The 27,913-nt window shown below is 35.4% G+C and overlaps 6 non-coding genes across 6 annotated transcripts; all 6 read right to left on the bottom strand.

Annotated features, from left to right (window-relative positions):
• Positions 1-3,541: 3,541 nt before the first annotated feature.
• Positions 3,542-3,614, bottom strand: Trnak-uuu (transfer RNA lysine (anticodon UUU)). The gene has a single exon. It is a non-coding gene; the product is annotated as a tRNA-Lys (tRNA).
• A 3,662-nt stretch (positions 3,615-7,276) lies between these two features.
• On the bottom strand, positions 7,277-7,349 carry Trnak-uuu (transfer RNA lysine (anticodon UUU)). The gene has a single exon. It is a non-coding gene; the product is annotated as a tRNA-Lys (tRNA).
• A 3,659-nt stretch (positions 7,350-11,008) lies between these two features.
• Positions 11,009-11,081, bottom strand: Trnak-uuu (transfer RNA lysine (anticodon UUU)). The gene has a single exon. It is a non-coding gene; the product is annotated as a tRNA-Lys (tRNA).
• Positions 11,082-14,751: 3,670 nt separating this feature from the next.
• Positions 14,752-14,824, bottom strand: Trnak-uuu (transfer RNA lysine (anticodon UUU)). The gene has a single exon. It is a non-coding gene; the product is annotated as a tRNA-Lys (tRNA).
• A 3,644-nt stretch (positions 14,825-18,468) lies between these two features.
• Trnak-uuu (transfer RNA lysine (anticodon UUU)) lies at positions 18,469-18,541 on the bottom strand. Its single transcript has one exon. It is a non-coding gene; the product is annotated as a tRNA-Lys (tRNA).
• Positions 18,542-22,185: 3,644 nt separating this feature from the next.
• Positions 22,186-22,258, bottom strand: Trnak-uuu (transfer RNA lysine (anticodon UUU)). Its single transcript has one exon. It is a non-coding gene; the product is annotated as a tRNA-Lys (tRNA).
• Positions 22,259-27,913: the final 5,655 nt, after the last annotated feature.

Raw genomic sequence — 27,913 nt, forward strand, 5'->3', positions numbered from 1 at the left:
GATGTTAGCCCCTTATGGAAACAATAATCCAGTTTATATGGCAATCAACCATTCACGGAGGAATTTAAATTTTGCTGCCTAAGGAAATGCACAAATGTGTCATTAGCCGAGCAAGTTGCTAAAGTTAAGACAAGTCATTGTTTCTTTGTGTTAACAGTTATGATTTTACAGTCCGGACAACACAAACACTATCCTTCTGCTCTTCTCTTAAATCTTCGCATTCTTTCCTTAATTTCTCTCAGTTAATTACACATGTGAAAATCACCTGTCTTGAAATTTTTTGTTTCCAGAGAAAGCAATGCTTACACACTACATAATCAATTAAATAGTACCTGTAAGTTGATAAACTTGCTTCCAATTAATTGTTCTCTATACATATTTGTGATTTTCTTCTATGGATCGGTACAGGAGAAAATACATAAATACGGAAGGTGTTGTGTTAGATGTGGTGGTTTTATTTCTACGACATGGGAGATGTGTGTGTGTGTGTGTGTGTGTGTGTGTGTGTGTGTTTGTGTTTGTGTGTGCATGTGATTTGTATTTTTAAGGTAGCTTTTAAGAATTTTTCAGTCATATCGCTACGATGTCTGCAGTGTGGCAGTTTATAGTGATGGCTAGCACTGGGGCATCATGCCGCAGACATGTAGCATGATGTCCCACCCAGTCACTTTATCCTGAGATCCGGCCGACCAGTCCTAACACTAACCTCTTAATGCTGAGCCCCAAGCAAGGCAGCTGTTAGTGCCATATTTGTAAGTCTTTGGTATGAGTCGGCCGGGGATCGATCCCACGAACTGCCGCATCCGAGGCGTACGCTGTAATTAATAGGCCACCGGAGCTTTTAGGGATATTTGTTCATTGTCACGTAGTGAGTAGTAGCTAATGAGTTTTCACTCCTTATTGTCTGTATTTAAGTACGTGGAGTTGGACTATTTGGTCAGTCATATTTTGTATGTTCTTCTTGTAACATTATTCTTCAGGTATATTTATTGTTGTGTTTAGATATTATTTGGAAGCAAACATTTGTTTGAATTATTCATTGGAGCCACAAAATGCTACGTGGGTTAAAATATTATTTTTGGCCTATTGTGAATTATTTCTAAAGAATTCTTGAAAATGCCATTCTGATATATCAAAACTGTTGGTAGACCAATGCATTTGAGGATGTAGATTTTATTCGGAACATTCTATTCCTTTGGACTTGAAGATAACATTTTGGGATGATTTTGGATGCAATTCATAATGCTGTAAGTCCCTCTTATATTTTCATTTTACAATTTTGTTAACTGAATTATTTGTTCAGTATTAGAAACCGTTTTGGTTTTGCTTATGTTTGTTTTTTAGTGTATGACCATAGATTCGTAATACTATTGGGTAATTATGACTCATTCATTTCTCAGTTAACGAACTAATATGCAGCATTACTGGAAATGCAAATATGATGGCAGCAGTGGGGGACGCATTTACTGAATTTTGTTTTCATAACAAAAAACTCTTAATTCCAAAGACTTGTGCAATTAAATGATATTAACGTGAAATGTAAAGAAAAGCATTTTCGTTTGAACCGAGCTCTGGGCATCTATCTGCACCATAAGTGCTAAACGTCATGTGATACAAACATGGCCGCGCCCTTTAAATATGTAATGGAAAGGGCTACGCAGCAAAATCCGAGACTGACAAACTGACAGAATTTGGATGAGTAGTGCCCCAATCTCAGTCGCTAGAGCATCCGACATTTAATCTAAGGGTCATGGGTGAAAGTCCGAGGGTAGGTGGTTATGATTTAGCTTCCACTGATTTTCAATTGTTGTCAAAATGAATATAGATATACCTGCAAGTATTTCTCTCCTTTCCTAAAATGTCCCTAAATGAGAGCGTATCCACATGTCCATGCGAACGGGATAGAGTACCCAATTTAATCAACTCTAAGATATGTTGATCATTCTGTCAGCATTTCTTCTTGATTCCAGTAAATCTAACGCATCCACTATATCATATGCAAATTGAATGCATTCATATTATGATACGAATATTATTAAAAATACGGACAGAAGCACAAAAGTCAACGCCAGTCTAAAAGCTCCACCTAACAGACAATATATTTAAAGTAATGAGACACTACCACTGCAAGCTACTATCAGTTGTTTCGTGTTCTAAAGAGTTTACTCAAACGTTGTAATGGAGACAAAACGAAGAATGCACCGTGAAGACGTATAAAGACTTCTCGGTTCAATCAACAATAACTGCATGAGATATGCATGCAGGATGTGTTCACGGTTTTAATGGAGGTACGATCACCGCCTCTCGGACACCTGAATTCGGTGGTCACAACATCGCGGTATAGAATGCGATGATTGTATTGGTGAAAATACTAAGTCTTAAAATTAAATTGCTGCCGTCCAGTTTCGGATGCTCAATCTAAACGAATGAAAATATGGATTTTTTAAAATGATTTATCAATTGCGAGTTTTGATAATAGTTCTCGATTTAAGTAAGCTAAAGAATGCAATGCATCGTTTGAGAATTAAATGCATTAATCTTACGATTCAAACAATAACATAATATATAATTCGCAATGTAACACAAATCTCAAAGGAATTTTAAAATCTGCGACTAAAAGTTAATATGTCTTAAATTGAAGAGAAGAAAAGAGACTAGCACTGCAAGGTACTGTCAGTTCTTTCCTGTTCTGATGAGTTAGATGAAACTTTGCAACGTGGAGAAAATAAAGACTGCACCGTACATATGTGAAAGAAACCTATCTTAGATCAAGTCAAGAAGGTTACAATAATGAGTTCACAGTTTTGTGGGAAGTATGATTACGGGGTATCGGACATTCGAAAGCAGTGGCCAAAAGGATCGCGCAATCCGGTGAGGTGATATCAATGGTTAAAACACAAAAAAGAAGAAGAAGAAAAAAAAATGACCAAAAAAAAAAAAGCAAAGAAAGAAAGATGTTAGTCCTAAAAATGAATTATTGCTGACTTACAATGTTAGTTGCTAAATCAAAATGAAGAAATATTTGGGAAGAATTGTTTATCAGTATTTTGGAAATTCCCACAATTGATAATAATAATAATAATAATAATAATAATAATAATAATAATAATTATGTGGACTTAGTACAGCGCCTAAGACGTAAAAGCGCTAAGAGCTCGAAAATATTAGATAACAAACAAAAATATACACCAGTACAAGGATAGGATAGAAAAATCCCAACACTATTGAATTACAAAACAAAAGGCTTCAATAGAAGTATATAGAATATGTAAATGAACTTACATATTTCATTCACTTTTTATCTGGATGGGTACATACAGGGTCACTACCATAATCAGTACCTTTATGAGGGCTGTGTCGAAACCAGAAAGACATTGACAAGCTAATGAATTTGAAGAAGAGGATATCAAAATTCAACATAAAAATGATTATATGAGAAAAGAAAACGTTTCTGTGGGACATTTACCATCACACCTATTTGTAGCCAAATAGACGCGTGTACAAAGTGTAGTATAAATTTGTAATGGTATTAAAAATTGTACGCCCACCGTGGGACTCGAACTCACGACCCTCAGATTAAAAGTCTGATGCTCTACCGACTGAGCTAGGCGGGCTACTTGTTAATGCATGGTCGAATGTTGGCTCGGGTAGTTATGCGCAACATGGTTAATCGTTATCTCATCAACTTCACATAGCTAGCGTCTAGGATTGATTGGATCTTAGATGTTAGCCCCTTATGGAAACAATAATCCAGTTTATATGGCAATCAACCATTCACGGAGGAATTTAAATTTTGCTGCCTAAGGAAATGCACAAATGTGTCATTAGCCGAGCAAGTTGCTAAAGTTAAGACAAGTCATTGTTTCTTTGTGTTAACAGTTATGATTTTACAGTCCGGACAACACAAACACTATCCTTCTGCTCTTCTCTTAAATCTTCGCATTCTTTCCTTAATTTCTCTCAGTTAATTACACATGTGAAAATCACCTGTCTTGAAATTTTTTGTTTCCAGAGAAAGCAATGCTTACACACTACATAATCAATTAAATAGTACCTGTAAGTTGATAAACTTGCTTCCAATTAATTGTTCTCTATACATATTTGTGATTTTCTTCTATGGATCGGTACAGGAGAAAATACATAAATACGGAAGGTGTTGTGTTAGATGTGGTGGTTTTATTTCTACGACATGGGAGATTTGTGTGTGTGTGTGTGTGTGTGTGTGTGTGTGTGTGTGTGTTTGTGTGTGCATGTGATTTGTATTTTTAAGGTAGCTTTTAAGAATTTTTCAGTCATATCGCTACGATGTCTGCAGTGTGGCAGTTTATAGTGATGGCTAGCACTGGGGCATCATGCCGCAGACATGTAGCATGATGTCCCACCCAGTCACTTTATCCTGAGATCCGGCCGACCAGTCCTAACACTAACCTCTTAATGCTGAGCCCCAAGCAAGGCAGCTGTTAGTACCATATTTGTAAGTCTTTGGTATGAGTCGGCCGGGGATCGATCCCACGAACTGCCGCATCCGAGGCGTACGCTGTAATTACTAGGCCACCGGAGCTTTTAGGGATATTTGTTCATTGTCACGTAGTGAGTAGTAGCTAATGAGTTTTCACTCCTTATTGTCTGTATTTAAGTACGTGGAGTTGGACTATTTGGTCAGTCATATTTTGTATGTTCTTCTTGTAACATTATTCTTCAGGTATATTTATTGTTGTGTTTAGATATTATTTGGAAGCAAACATTTGTTTGAATTATTCATTGGAGCCACAAAATGCTACGTGGGTTAAAATATTATTTTTGGCCTATTGTGAATTATTTCTAAAGAATTCTTGAAAATGCCATTGTGATATATCAGAACTGTTGGTAGACCAATGCATTTGAGGATGTAGATTTTATTCGGAACATTCTATTCCTTTGGACTTGAAGATAACATTTTGGGATGATTTTGGATGCAATTCATAATGCTGTAAGTCCCTCTTATATTTTCATTTTACAATTTTGTTAACTGAATTATTTGTTCAGTATTAGAAACCGTTTTGGTTTTGCTTATGTTTGTTTTTTAGTGTATGACCATAGATTCGTAATACTATTGGGTAATTATGACTCATTCATTTCTCAGTTAACGAACTAATATGCAGCATTACTGGAAATGCAAATATGATGGCAGCAGTGGGGGACGCATTTACTGAATTTTGTTTTCATAACAAAAAACTCTTAATTCCAAAGACTTGTGCAATTAAATGATATTAACGTGAAATGTAAAGAAAAGCATTTTCGTTTGAACCGAGCTCTGGGCATCTATCTGCACCATAAGTGCTAAACGTCATGTGATACAAACATGGCCGCGCCCTTTAAATATGTAATGGAAAGGGCTACGCAGCAAAATCCGAGACTGACAAACTGACAGAATTTGGATGAGTAGTGCCCCAATCTCAGTCGCTAGAGCATCCGACATTTAATCTAAGGGTCATGGGTGAAAGTCCGAGGGTAGGTGGTTATGATTTAGCTTCCACTGATTTTCAATTGTTGTCAAAATGAATATAGATATACCTGCAAGTATTTCTCTCCTTTCCTAAAATGTCCCTAAATGAGAGCGTATCCACATGTCCATGCGAACGGGATAGAGTACCCAATTTAATCAACTCTAAGATATGTTGATCATTCTGTCAGCATTTCTTCTTGATTCCAGTAAATCTAACGCATCCACTATATCATATGCAAATTGAATGCATTCATATTATGATACGAATATTATTAAAATATACGGACAGAAGCACAAAAGTCAACGCCAGTCTAAAAGCTCCACCTAACAGACAATATATTTAAAGTAATGAGACACTACCACTGCAAGCTACTATCAGTTGTTTCGTGTTCTAAAGAGTTTACTCAAACGTTGTAACGGAGACAAAACGAAGAATGCACCGTGAAGACGTATAAAGACTTCTCGGTTCAATCAACAATAACTGCATGAGATATGCATGCAGGATGTGTTCACGGTTTTAATGGAGGTACGATCACCGCCTCTCGGACACCTGAATTCGGTGGTCACAACATCGCGGTATAGAATGCGATGATTGTATTGGTGAAAATACTAAGTCTTAAAATTAAATTGCTGCCGTCCAGTTTCGGATGCTCAATCTAAACGAATGAAAATATGGATTTTTTAAAATGATTTATCAATTGCGAGTTTTGATAATAGTTCTCGATTTAAGTAAGCTAAAGAATGCAATGCATCGTTTGAGAATTAAATGCATTAATCTTACGATTCAAACAATAACATAATATATAATTCGCAATGTAACACAAATCTCAAAGGAATTTTAAAATCTGCGACTAAAAGTTAATATGTCTTAAATTGAAGAGAAGAAAAGAGACTAGCACTGCAAGGTACTGTCAGTTCTTTCCTGTTCTGATGAGTTAGATGAAACTTTGCAACGTGGAGAAAATAAAGACTGCACCGTACATATGTGAAAGAAACCTATCTTAGATCAAGTCAAGAAGGTTACAATAATGAGTTCACAGTTTTGTGGGAAGTATGATTACGGGGTATCGGACATTCGAAAGCAGTGGCCAAAAGGATCGCGCAATCCGGTGAGGTGATATCAATGGTTAAAACACAAAAAAGAAGAAGAAGAAAAAAAAATGACCAAAAAAAAAAAAGCAAAGAAAGAAAGATGTTAGTCCTAAAAATGAATTATTGCTGACTTACAATGTTAGTTGCTAAATCAAAATGAAGAAATATTTGGGAAGAATTGTTTATCAGTATTTTGGAAATTCCCACAATTGATAATAATAATAATAATAATAATAATAATAATAATAATAATAATAATAATAATAATTATGTGGACTTAGTACAGCGCCTAAGACGTAAAAGCGCTAAGAGCTCGAAAATATTAGATAACAAACATAAATATACACCAGAACAAGGATAGGATAGAAAAATCCCAACACTATTGAATTACAAAACAAAAGGCTTCAATAGAAGTATATAGAATATGTAAATGAACTTACATATTTCATTCACTTTTTATCTGGATGGGTACATACAGGGTCACTACCATAATCAGTACCTTTATGAGGGCTGTGTCGAAACCAGAAAGACATTGACAAGCTAATGAATTTGAAGAAGAGGATATCAAAATTCAACATAAAAATGATTATATGAGAAAAGAAAACGTTTCTGTGGGACATTTACCATCACACCTATTTGTAGCCAAATAGACGCGTGTACAAAGTGTAGTATAAATTTGTAATGGTATTAAAAATTGTACGCCCACCGTGGGACTCGAACTCACGACCCTCAGATTAAAAGTCTGATGCTCTACCGACTGAGCTAGGCGGGCTACTTGTTAATGCATGGTCGAATGTTGGCTCGGGTAGTTATGCGCAACATGGTTAATCGTTATCTCATCAACTTCACATAGCTAGCGTCTAGGATTGATTGGATCTTAGATGTTAGCCCCTTATGGAAACAATAATCCAGTTTATATGGCAATCAACCATTCACGGAGGAATTTAAATTTTGCTGCCTAAGGAAATGCACAAATGTGTCATTAGCCGAGCAAGTTGCTAAAGTTAAGACAAGTCATTGTTTCTTTGTGTTAACAGTTATGATTTTACAGTCCGGACAACACAAACACTATCCTTCTGCTCTTCTCTTAAATCTTCGCATTCTTTCCTTAATTTCTCTCAGTTAATTACACATGTGAAAATCACCTGTCTTGAAATTTTTTGTTTCCAGAGAAAGCAATGCTTACACACTACATAATCAATTAAATAGTACCTGTAAGTTGATAAACTTGCTTCCAATTAATTGTTCTCTATACATATTTGTGATTTTCTTCTATGGATCGGTACAGGAGAAAATACATAAATACGGAAGGTGTTGTGTTAGATGTGGTGGTTTTATTTCTACGACATGGGAGATTTGTGTGTGTGTGTGTGTGTGTGTGTGTGTGTGTGTGTGTGTGTTTGTGTGTGCATGTGATTTGTATTTTTAAGGTAGCTTTTAAGAATTTTTCAGTCATATCGCTACGATGTCTGCAGTGTGGCAGTTTATAGTGATGGCTAGCACTGGGGCATCATGCCGCAGACATGTAGCATGATGTCCCACCCAGTCACTTTATCCTGAGATCCGGCCGACCAGTCCTAACACTAACCTCTTAATGCTGAGCCCCAAGCAAGGCAGCTGTTAGTACCATATTTGTAAGTCTTTGGTATGAGTCGGCCGGGGATCGATCCCACGAACTGCCGCATCCGAGGCGTACGCTGTAATTACTAGGCCACCGGAGCTTTTAGGGATATTTGTTCATTGTCACGTAGTGAGTAGTAGCTAATGAGTTTTCACTCCTTATTGTCTGTATTTAAGTACGTGGAGTTGGACTATTTGGTCAGTCATATTTTGTATGTTCTTCTTGTAACATTATTCTTCAGGTATATTTATTGTTGTGTTTAGATATTATTTGGAAGCAAACATTTGTTTGAATTATTCATTGGAGCCACAAAATGCTACGTGGGTTAAAATATTATTTTTGGCCTATTGTGAATTATTTCTAAAGAATTCTTGAAAATGCCATTGTGATATATCAGAACTGTTGGTAGACCAATGCATTTGAGGATGTAGATTTTATTCGGAACATTCTATTCCTTTGGACTTGAAGATAACATTTTGGGATGATTTTGGATGCAATTCATAATGCTGTAAGTCCCTCTTATATTTTCATTTTACAATTTTGTTAACTGAATTATTTGTTCAGTATTAGAAACCGTTTTGGTTTTGCTTATGTTTGTTTTTTAGTGTATGACCATAGATTCGTAATACTATTGGGTAATTATGACTCATTCATTTCTCAGTTAACGAACTAATATGCAGCATTACTGGAAATGCAAATATGATGGCAGCAGTGGGGGACGCATTTACTGAATTTTGTTTTCATAACAAAAAACTCTTAATTCCAAAGACTTGTGCAATTAAATGATATTAACGTGAAATGTAAAGAAAAGCATTTTCGTTTGAACCGAGCTCTGGGCATCTATCTGCACCATAAGTGCTAAACGTCATGTGATACAAACATGGCCGCGCCCTTTAAATATGTAATGGAAAGGGCTACGCAGCAAAATCCGAGACTGACAAACTGACAGAATTTGGATGAGTAGTGCCCCAATCTCAGTCGCTAGAGCATCCGACATTTAATCTAAGGGTCATGGGTGAAAGTCCGAGGGTAGGTGGTTATGATTTAGCTTCCACTGATTTTCAATTGTTGTCAAAATGAATATAGATATACCTGCAAGTATTTCTCTCCTTTCCTAAAATGTCCCTAAATGAGAGCGTATCCACATGTCCATGCGAACGGGATAGAGTACCCAATTTAATCAACTCTAAGATATGTTGATCATTCTGTCAGCATTTCTTCTTGATTCCAGTAAATCTAACGCATCCACTATATCATATGCAAATTGAATGCATTCATATTATGATACGAATATTATTAAAATATACGGACAGAAGCACAAAAGTCAACGCCAGTCTAAAAGCTCCACCTAACAGACAATATATTTAAAGTAATGAGACACTACCACTGCAAGCTACTATCAGTTGTTTCGTGTTCTAAAGAGTTTACTCAAACGTTGTAACGGAGACAAAACGAAGAATGCACCGTGAAGACGTATAAAGACTTCTCGGTTCAATCAACAATAACTGCATGAGATATGCATGCAGGATGTGTTCACGGTTTTAATGGAGGTACGATCACCGCCTCTCGGACACCTGAATTCGGTGGTCACAACATCGCGGTATAGAATGCGATGATTGTATTGGTGAAAATACTAAGTCTTAAAATTAAATTGCTGCCGTCCAGTTTCGGATGCTCAATCTAAACGAATGAAAATATGGATTTTTTAAAATGATTTATCAATTGCGAGTTTTGATAATAGTTCTCGATTTAAGTAAGCTAAAGAATGCAATGCATCGTTTGAGAATTAAATGCATTAATCTTACGATTCAAACAATAACATAATATATAATTCGCAATGTAACACAAATCTCAAAGGAATTTTAAAATCTGCGACTAAAAGTTAATATGTCTTAAATTGAAGAGAAGAAAAGAGACTAGCACTGCAAGGTACTGTCAGTTCTTTCCTGTTCTGATGAGTTAGATGAAACTTTGCAACGTGGAGAAAATAAAGACTGCACCGTACATATGTGAAAGAAACCTATCTTAGATCAAGTCAAGAAGGTTACAATAATGAGTTCACAGTTTTGTGGGAAGTATGATTACGGGGTATCGGACATTCGAAAGCAGTGGCCAAAAGGATCGCGCAATCCGGTGAGGTGATATCAATGGTTAAAACACAAAAAAGAAGAAGAAGAAAAAAAAATGACCAAAAAAAAAAAAAGCAAAGAAAGAAAGATGTTAGTCCTAAAAATGAATTATTGCTGACTTACAATGTTAGTTGCTAAATCAAAATGAAGAAATATTTGGGAAGAATTGTTTATCAGTATTTTGGAAATTCCCACAATTGATAATAATAATAATAATAATAATAATAATAATAATAATAATAATAATAATTATGTGGACTTAGTACAGCGCCTAAGACGTAAAAGCGCTAAGAGCTCGAAAATATTAGATAACAAACATAAATATACACCAGAACAAGGATAGGATAGAAAAATCCCAACACTATTGAATTACAAAACAAAAGGCTTCAATAGAAGTATATAGAATATGTAAATGAACTTACATATTTCATTCACTTTTTATCTGGATGGGTACATACAGGGTCACTACCATAATCAGTACCTTTATGAGGGCTGTGTCGAAACCAGAAAGACATTGACAAGCTAATGAATTTGAAGAAGAGGATATCAAAATTCAACATAAAAATGATTATATGAGAAAAGAAAACGTTTCTGTGGGACATTTACCATCACACCTATTTGTAGCCAAATAGACGCGTGTACAAAGTGTAGTATAAATTTGTAATGGTATTAAAAATTGTACGCCCACCGTGGGACTCGAACTCACGACCCTCAGATTAAAAGTCTGATGCTCTACCGACTGAGCTAGGCGGGCTACTTGTTAATGCATGGTCGAATGTTGGCTCGGGTAGTTATGCGCAACATGGTTAATCGTTATCTCATCAACTTCACATAGCTAGCGTCTAGGATTGATTGGATCTTAGATGTTAGCCCCTTATGGAAACAATAATCCAGTTTATATGGCAATCAACCATTCACGGAGGAATTTAAATTTTGCTGCCTAAGGAAATGCACAAATGTGTCATTAGCCGAGCAAGTTGCTAAAGTTAAGACAAGTCATTGTTTCTTTGTGTTAACAGTTATGATTTTACAGTCCGGACAACACAAACACTATCCTTCTGCTCTTCTCTTAAATCTTCGCATTCTTTCCTTAATTTCTCTCAGTTAATTACACATGTGAAAATCACCTGTCTTGAAATTTTTTGTTTCCAGAGAAAGCAATGCTTACACACTACATAATCAATTAAATAGTACCTGTAAGTTGATAAACTTGCTTCCAATTAATTGTTCTCTATACATATTTGTGATTTTCTTCTATGGATCGGTACAGGAGAAAATACATAAATACGGAAGGTGTTGTGTTAGATGTGGTGGTTTTATTTCTACGACATGGGAGATTTGTGTGTGTGTGTGTGTGTGTGTGTGTGTGTGTGTGTGTGTGTGTTTGTGTGTGCATGTGATTTGTATTTTTAAGGTAGCTTTTAAGAATTTTTCAGTCATATCGCTACGATGTCTGCAGTGTGGCAGTTTATAGTGATGGCTAGCACTGGGGCATCATGCCGCAGACATGTAGCATGATGTCCCACCCAGTCACTTTATCCTGAGATCCGGCCGACCAGTCCTAACACTAACCTCTTAATGCTGAGCCCCAAGCAAGGCAGCTGTTAGTACCATATTTGTAAGTCTTTGGTATGAGTCGGCCGGGGATCGATCCCACGAACTGCCGCATCCGAGGCGTACGCTGTAATTACTAGGCCACCGGAGCTTTTAGGGATATTTGTTCATTGTCACGTAGTGAGTAGTAGCTAATGAGTTTTCACTCCTTATTGTCTGTATTTAAGTACGTGGAGTTGGACTATTTGGTCAGTCATATTTTGTATGTTCTTCTTGTAACATTATTCTTCAGGTATATTTATTGTTGTGTTTAGATATTATTTGGAAGCAAACATTTGTTTGAATTATTCATTGGAGCCACAAAATGCTACGTGGGTTAAAATATTATTTTTGGCCTATTGTGAATTATTTCTAAAGAATTCTTGAAAATGCCATTGTGATATATCAGAACTGTTGGTAGACCAATGCATTTGAGGATGTAGATTTTATTCGGAACATTCTATTCCTTTGGACTTGAAGATAACATTTTGGGATGATTTTGGATGCAATTCATAATGCTGTAAGTCCCTCTTATATTTTCATTTTACAATTTTGTTAACTGAATTATTTGTTCAGTATTAGAAACCGTTTTGGTTTTGCTTATGTTTGTTTTTTAGTGTATGACCATAGATTCGTAATACTATTGGGTAATTATGACTCATTCATTTCTCAGTTAACGAACTAATATGCAGCATTACTGGAAATGCAAATATGATGGCAGCAGTGGGGGACGCATTTACTGAATTTTGTTTTCATAACAAAAAACTCTTAATTCCAAAGACTTGTGCAATTAAATGATATTAACGTGAAATGTAAAGAAAAGCATTTTCGTTTGAACCGAGCTCTGGGCATCTATCTGCACCATAAGTGCTAAACGTCATGTGATACAAACATGGCCGCGCCCTTTAAATATGTAATGGAAAGGGCTACGCAGCAAAATCCGAGACTGACAAACTGACAGAATTTGGATGAGTAGTGCCCCAATCTCAGTCGCTAGAGCATCCGACATTTAATCTAAGGGTCATGGGTGAAAGTCCGAGGGTAGGTGGTTATGATTTAGCTTCCACTGATTTTCAATTGTTGTCAAAATGAATATAGATATACCTGCAAGTATTTCTCTCCTTTCCTAAAATGTCCCTAAATGAGAGCGTATCCACATGTCCATGCGAACGGGATAGAGTACCCAATTTAATCAACTCTAAGATATGTTGATCATTCTGTCAGCATTTCTTCTTGATTCCAGTAAATCTAACGCATCCACTATATCATATGCAAATTGAATGCATTCATATTATGATACGAATATTATTAAAATATACGGACAGAAGCACAAAAGTCAACGCCAGTCTAAAAGCTCCACCTAACAGACAATATATTTAAAGTAATGAGACACTACCACTGCAAGCTACTATCAGTTGTTTCGTGTTCTAAAGAGTTTACTCAAACGTTGTAACGGAGACAAAACGAAGAATGCACCGTGAAGACGTATAAAGACTTCTCGGTTCAATCAACAATAACTGCATGAGATATGCATGCAGGATGTGTTCACGGTTTTAATGGAGGTACGATCACCGCCTCTCGGACACCTGAATTCGGTGGTCACAACATCGCGGTATAGAATGCGATGATTGTATTGGTGAAAATACTAAGTCTTAAAATTAAATTGCTGCCGTCCAGTTTCGGATGCTCAATCTAAACGAATGAAAATATGGATCTTTTTAAAATGATTTATCAATTGCGAGTTTTGATAATAGTTCTCGATTTAAGTAAGCTAAAGAATGCAATGCATCGTTTGAGAATTAAATGCATTAATCTTACGATTCAAACAATAACATAATATATAATTCGCAATGTAACACAAATCTCAAAGGAATTTTAAAATCTGCGACTAAAAGTTAATATGTCTTAAATTGAAGAGAAGAAAAGAGACTAGCACTGCAAGGTACTGTCAGTTCTTTCCTGTTCTGATGAGTTAGATGAAACTTTGCAACGTGGAGAAAATAAAGACTGCACCGTACATATGTGAAAGAAACCTATCTTAGATCAAGTCAAGAAGGTTACAATAATGAGTTCACAGTTTTGTGGGAAGTATGATTACGGGGTATCGGACATTCGAAAGCAGTGGCCAAAAGGATCGCGCAATCCGGTGAGGTGATATCAATGGTTAAAACACAAGAAAGAAGAAGAAGAAAAAAAAATGACCAAAAAAAAAAAAGCAAAGAAAGAAAGATGTTAGTCCTAAAAATGAATTATTGCTGACTTACAATGTTAGTTGCTAAATCAAAATGAAGAAATATTTGGGAAGAATTGTTTATCAGTATTTTGGAAATTCCCACAATTGATAATAATAATAATAATAATAATAATAATAATAATAATAATAATAATAATAATAATAATTATGTGGACTTAGTACAGCGCCTAAGACGTAAAAGCGCTAAGAGCTCGAAAATATTAGATAACAAACATAAATATACACCAGAACAAGGATAGGATAGAAAAATCCCAACACTATTGAATTACAAAACAAAAGGCTTCAATAGAAGTATATAGAATATGTAAATGAACTTACATATTTCATTCACTTTTTATCTGGATGGGTACATACAGGGTCACTACCATAATCAGTACCTTTATGAGGGCTGTGTCGAAACCAGAAAGACATTGACAAGCTAATGAATTTGAAGAAGAGGATATCAAAATTCAACATAAAAATGATTATATGAGAAAAGAAAACGTTTCTGTGGGACATTTACCATCACACCTATTTGTAGCCAAATAGACGCGTGTACAAAGTGTAGTATAAATTTGTAATGGTATTAAAAATTGTACGCCCACCGTGGGACTCGAACTCACGACCCTCAGATTAAAAGTCTGATGCTCTACCGACTGAGCTAGGCGGGCTACTTGTTAATGCATGGTCGAATGTTGGCTCGGGTAGTTATGCGCAACATGGTTAATCGTTATCTCATCAACTTCACATAGCTAGCGTCTAGGATTGATTGGATCTTAGATGTTAGCCCCTTATGGAAACAATAATCCAGTTTATATGGCAATCAACCATTCACGGAGGAATTTAAATTTTGCTGCCTAAGGAAATGCACAAATGTGTCATTAGCCGAGCAAGTTGCTAAAGTTAAGACAAGTCATTGTTTCTTTGTGTTAACAGTTATGATTTTACAGTCCGGACAACACAAACACTATCCTTCTGCTCTTCTCTTAAATCTTCGCATTCTTTCCTTAATTTCTCTCAGTTAATTACACATGTGAAAATCACCTGTCTTGAAATTTTTTGTTTCCAGAGAAAGCAATGCTTACACACTACATAATCAATTAAATAGTACCTGTAAGTTGATAAACTTGCTTCCAATTAATTGTTCTCTATACATATTTGTGATTTTCTTCTATGGATCGGTACAGGAGAAAATACATAAATACGGAAGGTGTTGTGTTAGATGTGGTGGTTTTATTTCTACGACATGGGAGATTTGTGTGTGTGTGTGTGTGTGTGTGTGTGTGTGTGTGTGTGTGTGTGTTTGTGTGTGCATGTGATTTGTATTTTTAAGGTAGCTTTTAAGAATTTTTCAGTCATATCGCTACGATGTCTGCAGTGTGGCAGTTTATAGTGATGGCTAGCACTGGGGCATCATGCCGCAGACATGTAGCATGATGTCCCACCCAATCACTTTATCCTGAGATCCGGCCGACCAGTCCTAACACTAACCTCTTAATGCTGAGCCCCAAGCAAGGCAGCTGTTAGTACCATATTTGTAAGTCTTTGGTATGAGTCGGCCGGGGATCGATCCCACGAACTGCCGCATCCGAGGCGTACGCTGTAATTACTAGGCCACCGGAGCTTTTAGGGATATTTGTTCATTGTCACGTAGTGAGTAGTAGCTAATGAGTTTTCACTCCTTATTGTCTGTATTTAAGTACGTGGAGTTGGACTATTTGGTCAGTCATATTTTGTATGTTCTTCTTGTAACATTATTCTTCAGGTATATTTATTGTTGTGTTTAGATATTATTTGGAAGCAAACATTTGTTTGAATTATTCATTGGAGCCACAAAATGCTACGTGGGTTAAAATATTATTTTTGGCCTATTGTGAATTATTTCTAAAGAATTCTTGAAAATGCCATTGTGATATATCAGAACTGTTGGTAGACCAATGCATTTGAGGATGTAGATTTTATTCGGAACATTCTATTCCTTTGGACTTGAAGATAACATTTTGGGATGATTTTGGATGCAATTCATAATGCTGTAAGTCCCTCTTATATTTTCATTTTACAATTTTGTTAACTGAATTATTTGTTCAGTATTAGAAACCGTTTTGGTTTTGCTTATGTTTGTTTTTTAGTGTATGACCATAGATTCGTAATACTATTGGGTAATTATGACTCATTCATTTCTCAGTTAACGAACTAATATGCAGCATTACTGGAAATGCAAATATGATGGCAGCAGTGGGGGACGCATTTACTGAATTTTGTTTTCATAACAAAAAACTCTTAATTCCAAAGACTTGTGCAATTAAATGATATTAACGTGAAATGTAAAGAAAAGCATTTTCGTTTGAACCGAGCTCTGGGCATCTATCTGCACCATAAGTGCTAAACGTCATGTGATACAAACATGGCCGCGCCCTTTAAATATGTAATGGAAAGGGCTACGCAGCAAAATCCGAGACTGACAAACTGACAGAATTTGGATGAGTAGTGCCCCAATCTCAGTCGCTAGAGCATCCGACATTTAATCTAAGGGTCATGGGTGAAAGTCCGAGGGTAGGTGGTTATGATTTAGCTTCCACTGATTTTCAATTGTTGTCAAAATGAATATAGATATACCTGCAAGTATTTCTCTCCTTTCCTAAAATGTCCCTAAATGAGAGCGTATCCACATGTCCATGCGAACGGGATAGAGTACCCAATTTAATCAACTCTAAGATATGTTGATCATTCTGTCAGCATTTCTTCTTGATTCCAGTAAATCTAACGCATCCACTATATCATATGCAAATTGAATGCATTCATATTATGATACGAATATTATTAAAATATACGGACAGAAGCACAAAAGTCAACGCCAGTCTAAAAGCTCCACCTAACAGACAATATATTTAAAGTAATGAGACACTACCACTGCAAGCTACTATCAGTTGTTTCGTGTTCTAAAGAGTTTACTCAAACGTTGTAACGGAGACAAAACGAAGAATGCACCGTGAAGACGTATAAAGACTTCTCGGTTCAATCAACAATAACTGCATGAGATATGCATGCAGGATGTGTTCACGGTTTTAATGGAGGTACGATCACCGCCTCTCGGACACCTGAATTCGGTGGTCACAACATCGCGGTATAGAATGCGATGATTGTATTGGTGAAAATACTAAGTCTTAAAATTAAATTGCTGCCGTCCAGTTTCGGATGCTCAATCTAAACGAATGAAAATATGGATTTTTTAAAATGATTTATCAATTGCGAGTTTTGATAATAGTTCTCGATTTAAGTAAGCTAAAGAATGCAATGCATCGTTTGAGAATTAAATGCATTAATCTTACGATTCAAACAATAACATAATATATAATTCGCAATGTAACACAAATCTCAAAGGAATTTTAAAATCTGCGACCAAAAGTTAATATGTCTTAAATTGAAGAGAAGAAAAGAGACTAGCACTGCAAGGTACTGTCAGTTCTTTCCTGTTCTGATGAGTTAGATGAAACTTTGCAACGTGGAGAAAATAAAGACTGCACCGTACATATGTGAAAGAAACCTATCTTAGATCAAGTCAAGAAGGTTACAATAATGAGTTCACAGTTTTGTGGGAAGTATGATTACGGGGTATCGGACATTCGAAAGCAGTGGCCAAAAGGATCGCGCAATCCGGTGAGGTGATATCAATGGTTAAAACACAAAAAAGAAGAAGAAGAAAAAAAAATGACCAAAAAAAAAAAAGCAAAGAAAGAAAGATGTTAGTCCTAAAAATGAATTATTGCTGACTTACAATGTTAGTTGCTAAATCAAAATGAAGAAATATTTGGGAAGAATTGTTTATCAGTATTTTGGAAATTCCCACAATTGATAATAATAATAATAATAATAATAATAATAATTATGTGGACTTAGTACAGCGCCTAAGACGTAAAAGCGCTAAGAGCTCGAAAATATTAGATAACAAACAAAAATATACACCAGTACAAGGATAGGATAGAAAAATCCCAACACTATTGAATTACAAAACAAAAGGCTTCAATAGAAGTATATAGAATATGTAAATGAACTTACATATTTCATTCACTTTTTATCTGGATGGGTACATACAGGGTCACTACCATAATCAGTACCTTTATGAGGGCTGTGTCGAAACCAGAAAGACATTGACAAGCTAATGAATTTGAAGAAGAGGATATCAAAATTCAACATAAAAATGATTATATGAGAAAAGAAAACGTTTCTGTGGGACATTTACCATCACACCTATTTGTAGCCAAATAGACGCGTGTACAAAGTGTAGTATAAATTTGTAATGGTATTAAAAATTGTACGCCCACCGTGGGACTCGAACTCACGACCCTCAGATTAAAAGTCTGATGCTCTACCGACTGAGCTAGGCGGGCTACTTGTTAATGCATGGTCGAATGTTGGCTCGGGTAGTTATGCGCAACATGGTTAATCGTTATCTCATCAACTTCACATAGCTAGCGTCTAGGATTGATTGGATCTTAGATGTTAGCCCCTTATGGAAACAATAATCCAGTTTATATGGCAATCAACCATTCACGGAGGAATTTAAATTTTGCTGCCTAAGGAAATGCACAAATGTGTCATTAGCCGAGCAAGTTGCTAAAGTTAAGACAAGTCATTGTTTCTTTGTGTTAACAGTTATGATTTTACAGTCCGGACAACACAAACACTATCCTTCTGCTCTTCTCTTAAATCTTCGCATTCTTTCCTTAATTTCTCTCAGTTAATTACACATGTGAAAATCACCTGTCTTGAAATTTTTTGTTTCCAGAGAAAGCAATGCTTACACACTACATAATCAATTAAATAGTACCTGTAAGTTGATAAACTTGCTTCCAATTAATTGTTCTCTATACATATTTGTGATTTTCTTCTATGGATCGGTACAGGAGAAAATACATAAATACGGAAGGTGTTGTGTTAGATGTGGTGGTTTTATTTCTACGACATGGGAGATTTGTGTGTGTGTGTGTGTGTGTGTGTGTGTGTGTGTGTTTGTGTGTGCATGTGATTTGTATTTTTAAGGTAGCTTTTAAGAATTTTTCAGTCATATCGCTACGATGTCTGCAGTGTGGCAGTTTATAGTGATGGCTAGCACTGGGGCATCATGCCGCAGACATGTAGCATGATGTCCCACCCAGTCACTTTATCCTGAGATCCGGCCGACCAGTCCTAACACTAACCTCTTAATGCTGAGCCCCAAGCAAGGCAGCTGTTAGTACCATATTTGTAAGTCTTTGGTATGAGTCGGCCGGGGATCGATCCCACGAACTGCGCATCCGAGGGGTACGCTGTAATTAATAGGCCACCGGAGCTTTTAGGGATATTTGTTCATTGTCACGTAGTGAGTAGTAGCTAATGAGTTTTCACTCCTTATTGTCTGTATTTAAGTACGTGGAGTTGGACTATTTGGTCAGTCATATTTTGTATGTTCTTCTTGTAACATTATTCTTCAGGTATATTTATTGTTGTGTTTAGATATTATTTGGAAGCAAACATTTGTTTGAATTATTCATTGGAGCCACAAAATGCTACGTGGGTTAAAATATTATTTTTGGCCTATTGTGAATTATTTCTAAAGAATTCTTGAAAATGCCATTGTGATATATCAGAACTGTTGGTAGACCAATGCATTTGAGGATGTAGATTTTATTCGGAACATTCTATTCCTTTGGACTTGAAGATAACATTTTGGGATGATTTTGGATGCAATTCATAATGCTGTAAGTCCCTCTTATATTTTCATTTTACAATTTTGTTAACTGAATTATTTGTTCAGTATTAGAAACCGTTTTGGTTTTGCTTATGTTTGTTTTTTAGTGTATGACCATAGATTCGTAATACTATTGGGTAATTATGACTCATTCATTTCTCAGTTAACGAACTAATATGCAGCATTACTGGAAATGCAAATATGATGGCAGCAGTGGGGGACGCATTTACTGAATTTTGTTTTCATAACAAAAAACTCTTAATTCCAAAGACTTGTGCAATTAAATGATATTAACGTGAAATATAAAGAAAAGCATTTTCGTTTGAACCGAGCTCTGGGCATCTATCTGCACCATAAGTGCTAAACGTCATGTGATACAAACATGGCCGCGCCCTTTAAATATGTAATGGAAAGGGCTACGCAGCAAAATCCGAGACTGACAAACTGACAGAATTTGGATGAGTAGTGCCCCAATCTCAGTCGCTAGAGCATCCGACATTTAATCTAAGGGTCATGGGTGAAAGTCCGAGGGTAGGTGGTTATGATTTAGCTTCCACTGATTTTCAATTGTTGTCAAAATGAATATAGATATACCTGCAAGTATTTCTCTCCTTTCCTAAAATGTCCCTAAATGAGAGCGTATCCACATGTCCATGCGAACGGGATAGAGTACCCAATTTAATCAACTCTAAGATATGTTGATCATTCTGTCAGCATTTCTTCTTGATTCCAGTAAATCTAACGCATCCACTATATCATATGCAAATTGAATGCATTCATATTATGATACGAATATTATTAAAATATACGGACAGAAGCACAAAAGTCAACGCCAGTCTAAAAGCTCCACCTAACAGACAATATGTTTAAAGTAATGAGACACTACCACTGCAAGCTACTATCAGTTGTTTCGTGTTCTAAAGAGTTTACTCAAACGTTGTAACGGAGACAAAACGAAGAATGCACCGTGAAGACGTATAAAGACTTCTCGGTTCAATCAACAATAACTGCATGAGATATGCATGCAGGATGTGTTCACGGTTTTAATGGAGGTACGATCACCGCCTCTCGGACACCTGAATTCGGTGGTCACAACATCGCGGTATAGAATGCGATGATTGTATTGATGAAAATACTAAGTCTTAAAATTAAATTGCTGCCGTCCAGTTTCGGATGCTCAATCTAAATGAATGAAAATATGGATCTTTTTAAAATGATTTATCAATTGCGAGTTTTGATAATAGTTCTCGATTTAAGTAAGCTAAAGAATGCAATGCATCGTTTGAGAATTAAATGCATTAATCTTACGATTCAAACAATAACATAATATATAATTCGCAATGTAACACAAATCTCAAAGGAATTTTAAAATCTGCGACTAAAAGTTAATATGTCTTAAATTGAAGAGAAGAAAAGAGACTAGCACTGCAAGGTACTGTCAGTTCTTTCCTGTTCTGATGAGTTAGATGAAACTTTGCAACGTGGAGAAAATAAAGACTGCACCGTACATATGTGAAAGAAACCTATCTTAGATCAAGTCAAGAAGGTTACAATAATGAGTTCACAGTTTTGTGGGAAGTATGATTACGGGGTACCGGACATTCGAAAGCAGTGGCCAAAAGGATTGCGCAATCCGGTGAGGTGATATCAATGGTTAAAACACAAAAAAGAAGAAGAAGAAAAAAAAATGACCAAAAAAAAACGCAAAGAAAGAAAGATGTTAGTCCTAAAAATGAATTATTGCTGACTTACAATGTTAGTTGCTAAATCAAAATGAAGAAATATTTGGGAAGAATTGTTTATCAGTATTTTGGAAATTCCCACAATTGATAATAATAATAATAATAATAATAATAATAATAATAATAATAATTATGTGGACTTAGTACAGCGCCTAAGACGTAAAAGCGCTAAGAGCTCGAAAATATTAGATAACAAACAAAAATATACACCAGTACAAGGATAGGATAGAAAAATCCCAACACTATTGAATTACAAAACAAAAGGCTTCAATAGAAGTATATAGAATATGTAAATGAACTTACATATTTCATTCACTTTTTATCTGGATGGGTACATACAGGGTCACTACCATAATCAGTACCTTTATGAGGGCTGTGTCGAAACCAGAAAGACATTGACAAGCTAATGAATTTGAAGAAGAGGATATCAAAATTCAACATAAAAATGATTATATGAGAAAAGAAAACGTTTCTGTGGGACATTTACCATCACACCTATTTGTAGCCAAACAGACGCGTGTACAAAGTGTAGTATAAATTTGTAATGGTATTAAAAATTGTACGCCCACCGTGGGACTCGAACTCACGACCCTCAGATTAAAAGTCTGATGCTCTACCGACTGAGCTAGGCGGGCTACTTGTTAATGCATGGTCGAATGTTGGCTCGGGTAGTTATGCGCAACATGGTTAATCGTTATCTCATCAACTTCACATAGCTAGCGTCTAGGATTGATTGGATCTTAGATGTTAGCCCCTTATGGAAACAATAATCCAGTTTATATGGCAATCAACCATTCACGGAGGAATTTAAATTTTGCTGCCTAAGGAAATGCACAAATGTGTCATTAGCCGAGCAAGTTGCTAAAGTTAAGACAAGTCATTGTTTCTTTGTGTTAACAGTTATGATTTTACAGTCCGGACAACACAAACACTATCCTTCTGCTCTTCTCTTAAATCTGCGCATTCTTTCCTTAATTTCTCTCAGTTAATTACACATGTGAAAATCACCTGTCTTGAAATTTTTTGTTTCCAGAGAAAGCAATGCTTACACACTACATAATCAATTAAATAGTACCTGTAAGTTGATAAACTTGCTTCCAATTAATTGTTCTCTATACATATTTGTGATTTTCTTCTATGGATCGGTACAGGAGAAAATACATAAATACGGAAGGTGTTGTGTTAGATGTGGTGGTTTTATTTCTACGACATGGGAGATTTGTGTGTGTGTGTGTGTGTGTGTGTGTGTGTGTGTTTGTGTGTGCATGTGATTTGTATTTTTAAGGTAGCTTTTAAGAATTTTTCAGTCATATCGCTACGATGTCTGCAGTGTGGCAGTTTATAGTGATGGCTAGCACTGGGGCATCATGCCGCAGACATGTGGCATGATGTCCCACCCAGTCACTTTATCCTGAGATCCGGCCGACCAGTCCTAACACTAACCTCTTAATGCTGAGCCCCAAGCAAGGCAGCTGTTAGTACCATATTTGTAAGTGTTTGGTATGACTCAGCCGGGGATCGATCCCACGAACTCCCGCATCCGAGGCGTACGCTGTAATTACTAGGCCACCGGAGCTTTTAGGGATATTTGTTCATTGTCACGTAGTGAGTAGTAGCTAATGAGTTTTCACTCCTTATTGTCTTTATTTAAGTACGTGGAGTTGGACTATTTGGTCAGTCATATTTTGTATGTTCTTCTTGTAACATTATTCTTCAGGTATATTTATTGTTGTGTTTAGATATTATTTGGAAGCAAACATTTGTTTGAATTATTCATTGGAGCCACAAAATGCTACGTGGGTTAAAATATTATTTTTGGCCTATTGTGAATTATTTCTAAAGAATTCTTGAAAATGCCATTGTGATATATCAGAACTGTTGGTAGACCAATGCATTTGAGGATGTAGATTTTATTCGGAACATTCTATTCCTTTGGACTTGAAGATAACATTTTGGGATGATTTTGGATGCAATTCATAATGCTGTAAGTCCCTCTTATATTTTCATTTTACAATTTTGTTAACTGAATTATTTGTTCAGTATTAGAAACCGTTTTGGTTTTGCTTATGTTTGTTTTTTAGTGTATGACCATAGATTCGTAATACTATTGGGTAATTATGACTCATTCATTTCTCAGTTAACGAACTAATATGCAGCATTACTGGAAATGCAAATATGATGGCAGCAGTGGGGGACGCATTTACTGAATTTTGTTTTCATAACAAAAAACTCTTAATTCCAAAGACTTGTGCAATTAAATGATATTAACGTGAAATGTAAAGAAAAGCATTTTCGTTTGAACCGAGCTCTGGGCATCTATCTGCACCATAAGTGCTAAACGTCATGTGATACAAACATGGCCGCGCCCTTTAAATATGTAATGGAAAGGGCTACGCAGCAAAATCCGAGACTGACAAACTGACAGAATTTGGATGAGTAGTGCCCCAATCTCAGTCGCTAGAGCATCCGACATTTAATCTAAGGGTCATGGGTGAAAGTCCGAGGGTAGGTGGTTATGATTTAGCTTCCACTGATTTTCAATTGTTGTCAAAATGAATATAGATATACCTGCAAGTATTTCTCTCCTTTCCTAAAATGTCCCTAAATGAGAGCGTATCCACATGTCCATGCGAACGGGATAGAGTACCCAATTTAATCAACTCTAAGATATGTTGATCATTCTGTCAGCATTTCTTCTTGATTCCAGTAAATCTAACGCATCCACTATATCATATGCAAATTGAATGCATTCATATTATGATACGAATATTATTAAAATATACGGACAGAAGCACAAAAGTCAACGCCAGTCTAAAAGCTCCACCTAACAGACAATATGTTTAAAGTAATGAGACACTACCACTGCAAGCTACTATCAGTTGTTTCGTGTTCTAAAGAGTTTACTCAAACGTTGTAACGGAGACAAAACGAAGAATGCACCGTGAAGACGTATAAAGACTTCTCGGTTCAATCAACAATAACTGCATGAGATATGCATGCAGGATGTGTTCACGGTTTTAATGGAGGTACGATCACCGCCTCTCGGACACCTGAATTCGGTGGTCACAACATCGCGGTATAGAATGCGATGATTGTATTGATGAAAATACTAAGTCTTAAAATTAAATTGCTGCCGTCCAGTTTCGGATGCTCAATCTAAATGAATGAAAATATGGATCTTTTTAAAATGATTTATCAATTGCGAGTTTTGATAATAGTTCTCGATTTAAGTAAGCTAAAGAATGCAATGCATCGTTTGAGAATTAAATGCATTAATCTTACGATTCAAACAATAACATAATATATAATTCGCAATGTAACACAAATCTCAAAGGAATTTTAAAATCTGCGACTAAAAGTTAATATGTCTTAAATTGAAGAGAAGAAAAGAGACTAGCACTGCAAGGTACTGTCAGTTCTTTCCTGTTCTGATGAGTTAGATGAAACTTTGCAACGTGGAGAAAATAAAGACTGCACCGTACATATGTGAAAGAAACCTATCTTAGATCAAGTCAAGAAGGTTACAATAATGAGTTCACAGTTTTGTGGGAAGTATGATTACGGGGTATCGGACATTCGAAAGCAGTGGCCAAAAGGATCGCGCAATCCGGTGAGGTGATATCAATGGTTAAAACACAAAAAAGAAGAAGAAGAAAAAAAAATGACCAAAAAAAAAAAAAAGCAAAGAAAGAAAGATGTTAGTCCTAAAAATGAATTATTGCTGACTTACAATGTTAGTTGCTAAATCAAAATGAAGAAATATTTGGGAAGAATTGTTTATCAGTATTTTGGAAATTGCCACAATTGATAATAATAATAATAATAATAATAATAATAATAATTATGTGGACTTAGTACAGCGCCTAAGACGTAAAAGCGCTAAGAGCTCGAAAATATTAGATAACAAACAAAAATATACACCAGTACAAGGATAGGATAGAAAAATCCCAACACTATTGAATTACAAAACAAAAGGCTTCAATAGAAGTATATAGAATATGTAAATGAACTTACATATTTCATTCACTTTTTATCTGGATGGGTACATACAGGGTCACTACCATAATCAGTACCTTTATGAGGGCTGTGTCGAAACCAGAAAGACATTGACAAGCTAATGAATTTGAAGAGGAGGATATCAAAATTCAACATAAAAATGATTATATGAGAAAAGAAAACGTTTCTGTGGGACATTTACCATCACACCTATTTGTAGCCAAATAGACGCGTGTACAAAGTGTAGTATAAATTTGTAATGGTATTAAAAATTGTACGCCCACCGTGGGACTCGAACTCACGACCCTCAGATTAAAAGTCTGATGCTCTTTTTTTTTTTTTTTTTTTTTTTTTTTTTTTTCTTTCTTTATTTAAAAAAAGCTTTGTACAGTATATAAGTTAAAAATATACAGTCAGTATGTACATAGTAGTTTGTAATGCTATATTACAAAACAATGATTCTACAATAGTATTTTATTAAGCTATATTACAGAACAATGATTCTAAAAATTTTTTTTGTAATGCTATAGTACAAAACAATGATTCTACAATGTAATAAACACTTTATCCTCTTCTATTCTCATTAAAGGATTATCTTTTACAAAATACTTCGTAATCAAAGTCTGATTTTTGTCTTTGTAATGTTGATACGCATATAATATATATTTTCTAGTCAAATATTGGAACAATCTTTCGATGTCTATTTGTTTCCCTAATAAAGACATAATGTTTCTTCTTTTGTAAATGCACAATCGAGCAATGCTCAGAATGTAGTTCAAAAAATAACTATTTACTGATTTTGTTTCTTTGTTATATCCTATCATGAGCATTTGTTCAAAAGAAGTGCTATTGAGAACACCAACTCTACAATTTTTAAAAAGAATCTCAACTATATATACAATATAATTCTTAAAAGAGCTTAATTCAGGACATTTCAAAAACATGTGAAATAAATCCTCTGTTTCCAATTGGCACACTGGACATAAGTCATTATCAATTTTGCCATAGTATTTTAGTCTCTCTTTTGTAAATATTCGATTGTGCATTATTCTGTAATCCAAATCTATACAATCTGGGGTCTTGAAAGGTAGGTGTATCAATTTCCAGTATTTATGCTTTTCCAAACTAAATATCTTACTCCAAAAGGAAACAGAAGCTGGTTCTTGAAAAATCAACGTACATAAAAGCTTGTAAAATAGTTGTGTTGTACATAAACAGAGGTCATATAATTTTGTATCAACTCTGAGAAACATATTATTTCTCCCATTGGTTACAGTGGGTTTTGACTCTGTTGCAACAATATTTCTCCAGCCTAATGGTATACTTTCTATTATGCAATTATAGTCTTTTTTTATCTTATCTGTTTTGATCTCAGAATTTGATTTGTATATCATTTCTTGAATAGCTCTATAAGGTAGTATTCCAGGTACAAATTCATATGTAATATCCTGAACACGAACAATTCCTGCTTCTATAAATTCTGCGAAAAACAACGTTTTACCAGCACATGTAATATTAGGATTTAAAAAGAGAGGTTGTTCAAAAACATTCCTCACATCAATATTTGTATCGATATTATTTCTAAGTTTTTCCCATGCATGAAACATTTCTCTGTAAAATATAGGTAGGGTATTCAATTGTTGCTTATTTAAAGACATGAGAAACAACTCTTTGGTCAACCTCATGTTCAGGACAGTAGATAAAAAGTGATCAAAGGTATTTTTCCACATAGCATGGCAATTCACATCAAAGTATCTTTTTAAAAATTTTAGTCTGAATGCATACATTTTCATCTTTATATCAGTTAACTGTAGTCCGCCATTTCGCTTATCACCAATTATTGTATAATAGTGAACCAAATGGGACTTTCCTGACCAGATAAATCTGAGAAATAATTGCTTCAATTCATCAGCAATCATATCAGGAAGAGGCTGAACTGACACTATGTACAATACTCTAGAAACTAATAAGTTATTAACAACTGTTACTTTTCCTTGTATTGTCAAATATCTCTGTGACCACAGTTGCAATAAGTTTTTAATTTTAGACAATCTATCATTCCAGTTCAGTTGCTCACATAACTTTGCACATTTTCCCACATAAGCTCCCAAAATTAAGATGACTTGATCACACATTTGAATTTGTAATTGTTTGCAATAATCATCAGTAAGTTTACCAGATCCAATACACAGAAGTTCTGTCTTTTCCTTGTTCACCTTTGCACCAGATCCTTTACAATACAAGTCAAGTACATTAAAAGATTGATTAATGGATTGTGTGTCCGCTAATGTCAA

The sequence above is a fragment of the Sinohyriopsis cumingii genome, chromosome 11 (genome assembly GCF_028554795.1).
Source record: "Sinohyriopsis cumingii isolate HCF-2022 chromosome 11, ASM2855479v2, whole genome shotgun sequence".
NCBI lineage: Eukaryota > Metazoa > Mollusca > Bivalvia > Unionida > Unionidae > Sinohyriopsis > Sinohyriopsis cumingii.